The sequence below is a fragment of the Salmo salar genome, chromosome 08, assembly GCF_965601325.2.
Source record: "Salmo salar chromosome 08, fSalSal1, whole genome shotgun sequence".
Lineage (NCBI taxonomy): Eukaryota > Metazoa > Chordata > Actinopteri > Salmoniformes > Salmonidae > Salmo > Salmo salar.
Genome location: NC_138298.1, coordinates 10701194 through 10711718, shown reverse-complemented (window position 1 = coordinate 10711718; position 10525 = coordinate 10701194).

Below are 10525 nucleotides of genomic sequence, written 5' to 3'. Positions count from 1 at the left end.
CAGGACGTGACATCACCCAGAAATGATATTTTGGTATTTATTTCATTAGTCTATTGTTGACATAGTCCCAAAATGTTTTGCTTGTCAGCAATCAACTTTTCAAGATATGTAACTTTCAAAATACAGAAATCATCATATGGTGCTGCGTTTTGCGTCAATTGATGCAAAATGTATCATAGGGGGATGATTTCTGTATTTTGAAAGTTACATATCTTGAAAACTTGATTTCTGTCAAAAAAAACATTTGGACGAATGAAACAAATACCAAGATATAGTTTTTTGTTGGAATTGTCCTTTAAGATGGCAGAATAATAAACAGAAAAGAGACAGAAACATCCAACCTGCAGGTGATGTTTCTGGACAGCAGAGGGCAGCAGTAGTGTACAAATAATAACAGTGTCAACACATACTACGGTAAGAACTAATTGTGATCGTGATAGTACCTCATAAATCAGGTTCAACTAAGAACAGCTCCATTTTCAAAATGATTTCGTACTGCTGCTCACTCTTAAGTGAATAGGAAATATTGGACAATGCACATATTATGATATACGGACGTTTAGTCCCAAATGGCACCCTATTCCACATTTTGAGCACTACGTTTCACCAGAGCCATATGTGTGTCCAAGCAGAGTTTCTCCAGGTTGATGAGTGCTGGAGGTGAACTGGATATGGCATTGATGAGGGTGAATCAATGGTTCTTGTACACTGACATGGTTATAGACAATGAGAAAATGGAGGACAAAACAACAAAAAGTCAAAGGGATCACTGGTTTGTACTAATGTATTACGTCAAGTGCCAATTAAACACAATAAGTGAATGAAATGTAATAAATTGCAGGTGAAAGGCTTCATAACGATAGGAGCATTCTATGAATACTGATGTAGATCAGGCATGACGATACCATATGGACCATGGTGTATAGAGAAGCTCCAACGAGATACGGTCCATGGAATTACATATAGAATCCCTATAGATACTAGATATAAATAATAATGTAGAAATCAATTATCTCTATGATGTAGTAGTCTAACAGATCAATGTAGCAGTGTGGTGCACACAGTACCATGATGTATACAGACGATCCAACAAGTTGAAAGATCAATAGAACAGTTTACATGAAGGTACATATATCTCTACTACAACTTACAATAAAAGGAAACAGCTTGTCTACAACATAGGCCCCCCGTACACACTCGGGTTGTAATTGAATTACAACGCATTAGACACAACGGTTGTGATACAACTGATATTTGTGACAGAATGGAGAGTTTGTCTGCACAAAAATGCCTACTCAACCCTTGTTCTCTCCACAACGCAAGTCTTCTAATTTTTGTGCAGAAAAACTCTCCATTATGTTACAACAATTGTGCCAAATGCATTGTTCATCAGTTGTACAATTGAGTTTGTAAGGGACCATGGATGAGTCCTTCTGCACGAAGAATAATTAGATTTTTCTGGCAATATTGAAAGCTTCCTAATTACGACCGGTTGAAACCAGATTTCTTCTATCCCATTGATGAGAACGATACATGGGTCTGGTAGCAAAATCCATGTACACAATGACAATGATTATACAGACCTCTGCATTTTTAGCTTGAGCCATACTGTCGATGCTGCCATGGTAACAGAGTATGTCTTATCAAGTATGGCTCTTGTGTAGATTTTTTCCCCCCCAGTGGAACTTATTTTGGGCCGGCTTTCAGTGGTGTAGGTATGACAACAGGCTGGTGAGTTGCATTCATTTGCATATTAATACTGCTACCAGCCATTGTGTGTTAGTTTAACCCCTGCCTGAGGGACCTCGTCAAATCACTGTCACATTACCTAGAACTTGGGCTATATATAGAGGCTTTTACGTTAATGGTGTAAAACACTTGGAAACTATAAATAGGTGGTCATTCAGATACGGATGGTGATATCAACACATTTTGTTTTCCTGTTCTGCTTCAGTAAGGTTCATGGAGGGTTCCTATTTATCACAAACCACGTTGACGACCATGTCTTCTTCACACAGTATATCTAACATAACACTATCTGACGTATGGTGTAACTACTTCATAGCAGAATTACGCAAACCCCAAAACTGTACAGAAGCAGAGGGGAGACACAGCAGGAAGGGGCAGACATGGGCTCTGAACCTGTACAGTATATATGCTACCACTAGACTACAGGCTCTGCAACAGTATTTTCTGTGTTAATAATAACCACTTTTATCTCCACTGACAGTCTTTGCTCTCTGCCTATAGAGATGGGTGGCCTGTCGATATAGCGTGCATAGCATAACCACAAAGTTCAGATATTATTTGAACTTTAGTCACTTTGTAGCCCCCGCTCGTCATCTTCGCGTTTCGCGTTTCCTCCCTTGTTGAAAATAATGAGCAGGTTTGATGTAGGGCTACTATAGCCGGTAATGAGAGGAGTGTTGCTGTTCAGACGACTTGAAAGCTCTTCAGTCTATCTGGTCCCACAAGCGGCGGCCATTATGGAGCCGGATAGAGCGGTTAAAGCCACCATAGAGGTCTAGTTGCAGACTTTATAGTGTGGGACAGCAGAAAGTGACCGAGGCTACAGCGGGAACATGACCCCTTTTTAAACTTTACTGGAGGGATGGAGCTGTAAGGCTCAAATGAGGTTATACTAGGAATTCCCACCTAATTCAAGTGTACAGTCAGAAGGGACATCAGAATACAAGCTGTATCGCAGCCGGCCGCGACCGGGAGACCCATGGGGCGGCACACAATTGGCCCAGCGTTATCCGGGTTAGGGGAGGGTTTGGCCGGCAGAGATATCCTTGTCCCATCGCGCACTAGCGACTCCTGTGGCGGGCCGGGCGCAGTGCACGCTGACACAGTCGCCAGGTGCACGGTGTTTCCTCCGACACATTGGTGCGGCTGCCTTCTGGGTTAAGTGGGCATTGTGTCAAGAAGCAGTGCGGCTTAGTTGGGTTGTTTCAGAGGACGCACGGCTCGCGACCTTCGCCTCTCCCGAGTCCGTACGGGAGTTGCAGCTGAGCTTGCAGATGAGACAAGACTAACTACTAATTGGATACCACGAAATTGGGGAGAAAAAGTGGTAATTTTGTATTTCTTTTTTAAGACAAAAAATAAAATAACAATGCAAGCTGTATTGTAGGCTTAATAAAGTGGTTGTCTTGTGTACACAGACTTTGCAGAGTGAGAGTGGTGGTTGTCATTCATAGGAGTATGTGTGATTTCGCTATGTGGAGCTTATCATAAAATACAAATGTATAGCTTTGAAAATAACACATCCACTCAAAGCCATGTCTAAAAGATGTATATTGTGGTACTCTTAAAACTATATGGTAACATTTATGGTAACATATATAAATTATATGGTGACAACTGCTTAACAATCATAAAATGACGGTGCGGCAGGCAGCCTAGTGGTTCGAGTGTTGGGCCAATAACCGAAAGGTCGCTGGATCGAATCCCCGAGCTGACAAGGTAAAAATCTGTCATTCTGCCCCTGAACAAGGCACTGTTGTTTTCTGTTGTTTTCCCTTGATGTGTGTGCCTTAACAATTCCATCACGCTCTATAGAGTGAGAACGACGAGTCCATAAATTCTTCAGCCGTGTAGAGTAACAGGAAATAGCACGTTCGTCAGCTGTCAGATCAATCTATCCGTTTATCCTCATCATTCACGCGTAGGGGGATGCAACTGTCCTCTGTGATGAATGAAAGAGGGATGAACGAATAAAGAGGAGGAGGGATGGTGATGGAGGGATCAGGGATCCCTCTCTATCTGTCTACGGGACGAGATGAAGGCCCCGACGGTGACACGGTTAACGGTTAACCACCTCGTCCTGGGGACCGTGTGATCTATCACCCCCTAGAGCAGCCCAGGAAACTGGCTCCCCTGCCCCAGTGTCCTGTACCTGGTTAATGATTAAACCCAGCATCCTGACACCAGCCGTCATTTTGGATCCATAACAATAGAGGGTGCCTAGACCTGGATGGATCTACTGTGGAGGAATGGAATTCTCTCGTTGTCTGTCTCCCCTTGGCACGCAATGGCTGTTCGGTTAATGGTTAATGGGGGTACGCATGGATCAATCGGATGGACTGTCAGAGGGCACAAATACACACACGGATACTGAGGATCGACTCATCTGATTGTACACGGATCATCCGAATAGCTTGTTAACAGGAAGTGGACCCTATGCCACCTGAGAGTTGATTGACAGTTGAGATGACTGATGCTATTGGTCTTTGTGTAGTTTTGCATTTGCCTTGACCTCGATCCTTTCCAGTTGTAATATGTGTTCTCTTTCAAAAAAACTTCAGTTCCATGAGTTTGGAACTTTCTTTTTCTCCGCTTTGCATGCGTGTAACTTTATAGAGAAGGAAACATTTTTAAGTAAGAGAAATGATCGGATGGCAATGGAAGATAATAGCCCTTGTTGAGTTACTTGAATAATGAATCACATAACCAATTCATCTTAATAAACTTGCTTACGGTTGTACTTATACTCATGAATCATCAACATGTCATTACGTCTCGACCTTTCTAGGTTTTGTCACACCATGATCTGTTTCACTTGTCTTTGTGCTTGTCTCCGCCCCCCCCCAGGTGTCGCTCATCTTCCCATTATCCCGTGTATTTATACCTGTGTTCTATGTTCGTCTGTTGCCAGTTCGTCTCGTCTTGTCAGGTCTTACCAGCGTTCTTTCCCGCCTTCCTGTTTCTCTAGTTCTGCTTGCTAGTTTTTCCCGGTTCTAACCATTCTGCCTGCTCTGACTCCGAGCCTGCCTGCAGTCCTGTACCTGCCTGACTCTTACCTGATTACGAACCTCTGCCTGCTCTGACCCCGAGCCTGCCTGCCGTCCTGTACCTGTCTGACTCTGACCTGATCACGAACCTCTGCCTGCTCTGACCCGAGCCTGCCTGCCGTCCTATACCTACCTGACTCTTACCTGATTACGAACCTCTGCCTGCTCTGACCCCGAGCCTGCCTGCCGTCCTGTACCTGTCTGACTCTGACCTGATCACGAACCTCTGCCTGCTCTGACCCGAGCCTGCCTGCCGTCCTATACCTACCTGACTCTTACCTGATTACGAACCTCTGCCTGCTCTGACCCCGAGCCTGCCTGCCGTCCTGTACCTACCTGACTCTTACCTGATTACGAACCTCTGCCTGCTCTGACCCCGAGCCTGCCTGCAGTCCTGTACCTGCCTGACTCTGACCTGATTACAAACCTCTGCCTGCCCTCGACCTGCCCTTAGCCTGCCTGCAGTCCTGTACCTGCCTGACTCTGACCTGATTACAAACCTCTGCCTGCCCTCGACCTGCCCTTAGCCTGCCTGCAGTCCTGTACCTGCCTGACTCTGACCTGATTACAAACCTCTGCCTGCCCTCGACCTGCCCTTAGCCTGCCCCGTGTTTCTAATAAATCATCTGAGAACTGTACTATCCATCTCCCGTGACTGCATCTGGGTCATATCCTGAGTTGTGATAGGTTTTGTGAATCAGATAAATCATTGGCCTGCACACGGACACTGTGAACTAGATTGTATAGTTTAACTATATTGTAAAGTTATATTGTACCAATGCCATGTATTATTTAAACTAGGGAGGAAGGATAATGCATATTCAACTTTGGCTCTTCAAACAGCCTTGCGGCTCTTTAAGTACAGTCTGTTATTCAACAGAAACATTACTTTTTTAACACATTTTAAAGCACACATTTAAAAATACACATTCTCCTTTTTAGAATTTAGAAACCGGTTTAATTGCCCCTTTTTATATCATTTTCACCTAAGTTTATCTCATAATCACCTTAGCCACAAAATTAATTACCCAACCGAGCATTAATTCACATTGTCCCATGATCCATGGGAGTGCTATTAGAGCAGCCCAAGACAAGGGAATTAGCAGCTATAACAAGAGAAAGTGTTTAGATTTTCAAATGGCCAGCGATGCTCTGAGTCACTCACACGAAACCCCATTTAAAAAGAACAAAGCAAATAACCGCTAAACGTCTCTTTAGGGGCTCAAAACACTCCAAGGGGATCACATCCAGCGACAGTTTCCGTCTGTGATACTGCCACGGTCTGGGCTCTGGGTCAACTGAGGCCTTTTGAGGGGCCCCTGTGTGGCCCCAGCATGGCGTCAATACACTCAGAACAGAGAGAGACGTCACTCTCCCCTTCCTCCCCCAGGTGAGGGTGACAATCCATCACCCGCCCAAAGGCCACGGCACTGGGGGAGCGGGGAGGGAGGAGGGAGGAGCAGGTCTATTATGCGTCATTGAGGGGAGGAGAGGAGTGAGGGGGTTGTGACTTTGTGTGATGCTATACTTTTAACCAGGGGGGGGGGGGGGGGGGGGGGACGCAGGTACAAGCCAGGCTTGGAGGAACAGAACAGGGGATTCTCTAGCTAGCTCTTACTACTCCACAACAGCCTGCTACTGTTCTCCTACGGAGGTATGTGTGATGCTGGCTGAGGATGCGTCCTAAATGCCACACAATTCCCTATATGGCGCATTTGGTACACACACACAGTGTTTCCATATGGAGGTGTGTTTGTGTGCCGCTAGCTGAGACTGGAGCAAGCCACATGTGACGTTACACTATTGCCTCGCGGCTGCAATGTGGTGTTTCGACTGGACGGGTTATAATATGTGGTGTATCGATATGACAGACAGGTGATGTCATACTGTGTAGCCTACCTTCGTGCCCTGAGCACGATCAACTTGAATTACTCCGCTTTGTCTCAACGACTGATTGGGTCCCATCAACTCCTATCAAACTGAGTATGAGATTATGAAAAAAATGTAAATTCCCTATATCGTGCACTAATTTTGACCAGGACCCATAGAGCTCGGGTCAAATGTAGTGCACTATGTAGGGAATATGGTGCCAAGACGCAAGCAATATAATTTGGCATGTTTGCCTCTGAGCAATTAGTAGATGACAATAATTCAGAGAACATAATCTAAGAATGGATAATTTGGTCCTTTGTAGTCGGTGGAGAATACCAGCATAGTGGGTTCAATTACCAGGACCACCCATACAGTGCATTCGGAAAGTATTAGATCGGGTTCAAGTCTGGGCTCTGGCTGGGCCACTCAAGGACATTCAGAGATTGTCCCGAAGCCACTCTTGCATTGTCTTGGTTTTGTGTTTAGGGTCGTTGTCCTGTTGGAAGGTGAACCTTCACCCAGTCTGAGGTGCTGAGCGCTCTGGAGCAGGTTTTCATCAAGGATCTTTCCCTCGATCCTGACTAGTCCCCTAGTCCCTGCCGCTGAAAAACATCCCCACAGCATGATGCTGCCACTACCATGCTTCACCGTAGGGATGGTACCAGGTTTTCTCCAGACGTGACGCTTGACATTCAGGCTAAAGAGTTCAATCTTGGTTTCATCAGACCAGAGAATCTTGTAGGTGCTTTTTGGCAAACTCCAAGCAGGCTGTCATGTGCCTTTTGCTGAGGAGTGGCTTCCGTCTAGCCACTCTACCATAAAGGCCTGATTGGTGGAGTGCTGCAGAGGTGGTTGTCCTTCTTGAAGGTTCTCCCATCTCCACAGAAGAACTATTGAGCTTTGTCAGAGTGTCCATCGGGTTCTTGGTCACCTCCCTGACAAAGGCCCTTCTCTCCCGATTGCTCAGTTTGGCTGGGCGGCCAGCTCTAGGAAGAGTCTTGGTGGTTCCAAACTTCTTCCATTTAAGAATGTGTGTTCTTGGGGACCACTGTGTTCTTGGGGACCTTCAATGCTGCAGAAGTGTTGGTACCCTTCCCCAGATCTGTGCCTTGACACAATCCTGTCTCGGAGCTCTACGGACAATTCCTTCGACCTCATGGCTTGGTTTTTGCTCTGACATGCACTGTCAACTGTGGGACCTTATATAGACAGGTGTGTGCCTTTCCAAATAATTTCCAATCAAATAAATTTACCACAGGTGGACTCCAATCATGTTGTAGAAACATCTCAAGGATGATCAATGGAAACAGGATGCACCTGAGCTCAATTTCGAGTCTCATAGCAAAGGGTCTGAATACTTATGTAAATAAGGTATTTCTGTTTTGTTTTTTATAAATTTGGACAACTTTCTAAAAACCTGTTTTCGCTTTGTCATTATGGGGTATTGTGTACAGATTGATGAGGAACATGTTTATTTCATCAATTTTAGAATAAGGCTGTAACATCAAAAAATTTGGAAAAAGTCAAGGGGTCTGAATACTTTCCGAATACACTGTACATAAAAAAGTGTATGCACGCATGACTGTAAGTCGCTTTGAATAAAAGTGTCTACTAAATTGCATTTATTATCGTTATACTGTCAAGCCACAAAAGAGAATTACTATGTTTACATGGTTAGATTTTTCAAAGTCCCCCAGCTAATGGTTATAATTCACTGCTATAGCAACACAGTATTTGACATGCACACCATATCCCCTGCTAGATGATCGATGCTGTTACTACTGTAGTAGGTACGTTTTGCATACATTTCATGCGGCTCAGATGTACGATGCTTGATTTGATGTTTAATTCAGATGCAGGAAACAGAGAGCTGCGTTGAGCCTGGTAAGCAAATGCAAATCCTCACCCTGCTCAAGCTGAAGGTTCAGTGTACTAGAAGAGCCCGCGTTCCGTTCAGCCCACTCATTTTATACTGCTATTCTTCATGGCTCAGGCTTCTCTCTCTCGCTCTCCCTCCCTCTTGCTCTCTCTCTCTTTCAGGCTCTCTGATTCCATCTTGCCCGTGACAGAGGGGTTATCATTAACACACATGCACATGCACGGACACACACACACAAAAATGCAAGCACAAATGCACACACACACACGCAAACACACACACACACACACACACACACACACACACACACACACACACACACACACACACACACCGAGTATTCTCCAGGCCTCTGCCATTTGCAGTGATGCTCGGTGGGTGAGCCATCGTTAGAGGAGAGCGGTGCACCGGTGCCATCGCTTGGCCACAGTACATCTCCTTCCCCAGTGTTCATCTGAATAGCGACAGTACAGTAAGACAGCAAACAGACGGCTCGTAGTGACACAGCTGTCACAAGACATGCCTCATTAATGCTCCTCAAATGTCATCCCCTAAAGTCATCACTCAACGCACACACTGATCTGCCGGGCCTGAACATACGCGGCGCTTTATTTTAGGAGAGGACTTTGTGTGATTGGGTTTATAAGGCATGAATATTTGTAGATGTTTATTAAATTGGAGAACTTGAAACAGGCTGCCATAAAGCTGGATGCTTTGAGAGCCAGTTGGAAGAAAAAAAATGGGTCTCTGGCCAATAAAGTGTGGCTAAATGTAGTCGCATATCTATGATATGGTTGAAGTCCAACTCCAACATCCTGGTACAACACTTCGCTATTGTAATTCGTTTTCACTAAGAACAATGTATTGCAAGGTGTGAACTACGCACACACACACTGAAATTTCTACTCTTCAGACACTAGGAGTGCATTGCTGAATCAGCAGAGTGGTGGAGCCAATCCATCCATCACTGGGCGTGGCAGGAACCGGCCATCACAGGGGCCCCAGTGCACTACAGCTCAGCCTAATCTGGGGAAAACAGGGGAGGTATCCCGTAGAATCTATACACAATGACGGCCATCGCAGACTGATCCATCACACTAGACTAGAGGAAGTTGAGCCGCTGAGAGTCGCTGAGCCTGTTGCTGTGCTGCCGGTGCCATCGGCTGGACCAGGTTAATGGTTAACCCATTGCATCCTGTCATCCATCTTGGATCTGCTGGATGCCATCCCATGCAGGCGGAGCCACTGTCAGGGGCATTGTTATGGCCAGGGGGGGCTGATAAAGTTCCAATGCAAGCTAAGGCGACAATGAGAGAGAGTGTGGGGGGGGGGGGGGGGTTGTTGTTGTCGTAACAGAGTGCTCTTGTCTTGGGTTCTCGCTTTGGGGTTTTCCTTGTCATTTCTTTGTTTCTAGCCTCATTGAGTTCCGAATCAAAGATCTTCTTGAGTCATCGACATGTCGACGACTCAGGGCTATCAATACAACTGTAAGCATTTATAATCCAGTGAGTATCAACTGTAATAGAATTGATTTAGATATTCCTCAAAATCAATCAGTTTGACATCTGGCAAGAAGCCACAGGTATATACAGTGAGTAATCTCACATTTAGTCATTTAGCAGATGCTCTTATCCAGAGCGACAACTGGTGCAGTAGAGTATACCTAAGATATCATTTACAGTACCATGATGGTACTGTACATTGGTAGAGTACATTGGTCATTTCCTGGTAATTCGTTCACATTTCCATTAGAGCTGTGAATCAATAAATTCGCAATAAATTAATCCCACCAGAAATGCTAGGAAACTGCATTATCACCCTGTGTTAACATGACGTGTGTCCAAAATGGCACCCTATTCCCTTTATTTGTTTGATTGGTTTTATTTATTTATTTGACCATTTTAAACACAATACAACCACACATGGGGCTCTGGTCAAAGGTAGTGCATTATATAGGGCAGGGATGGGCTCCCCTTTT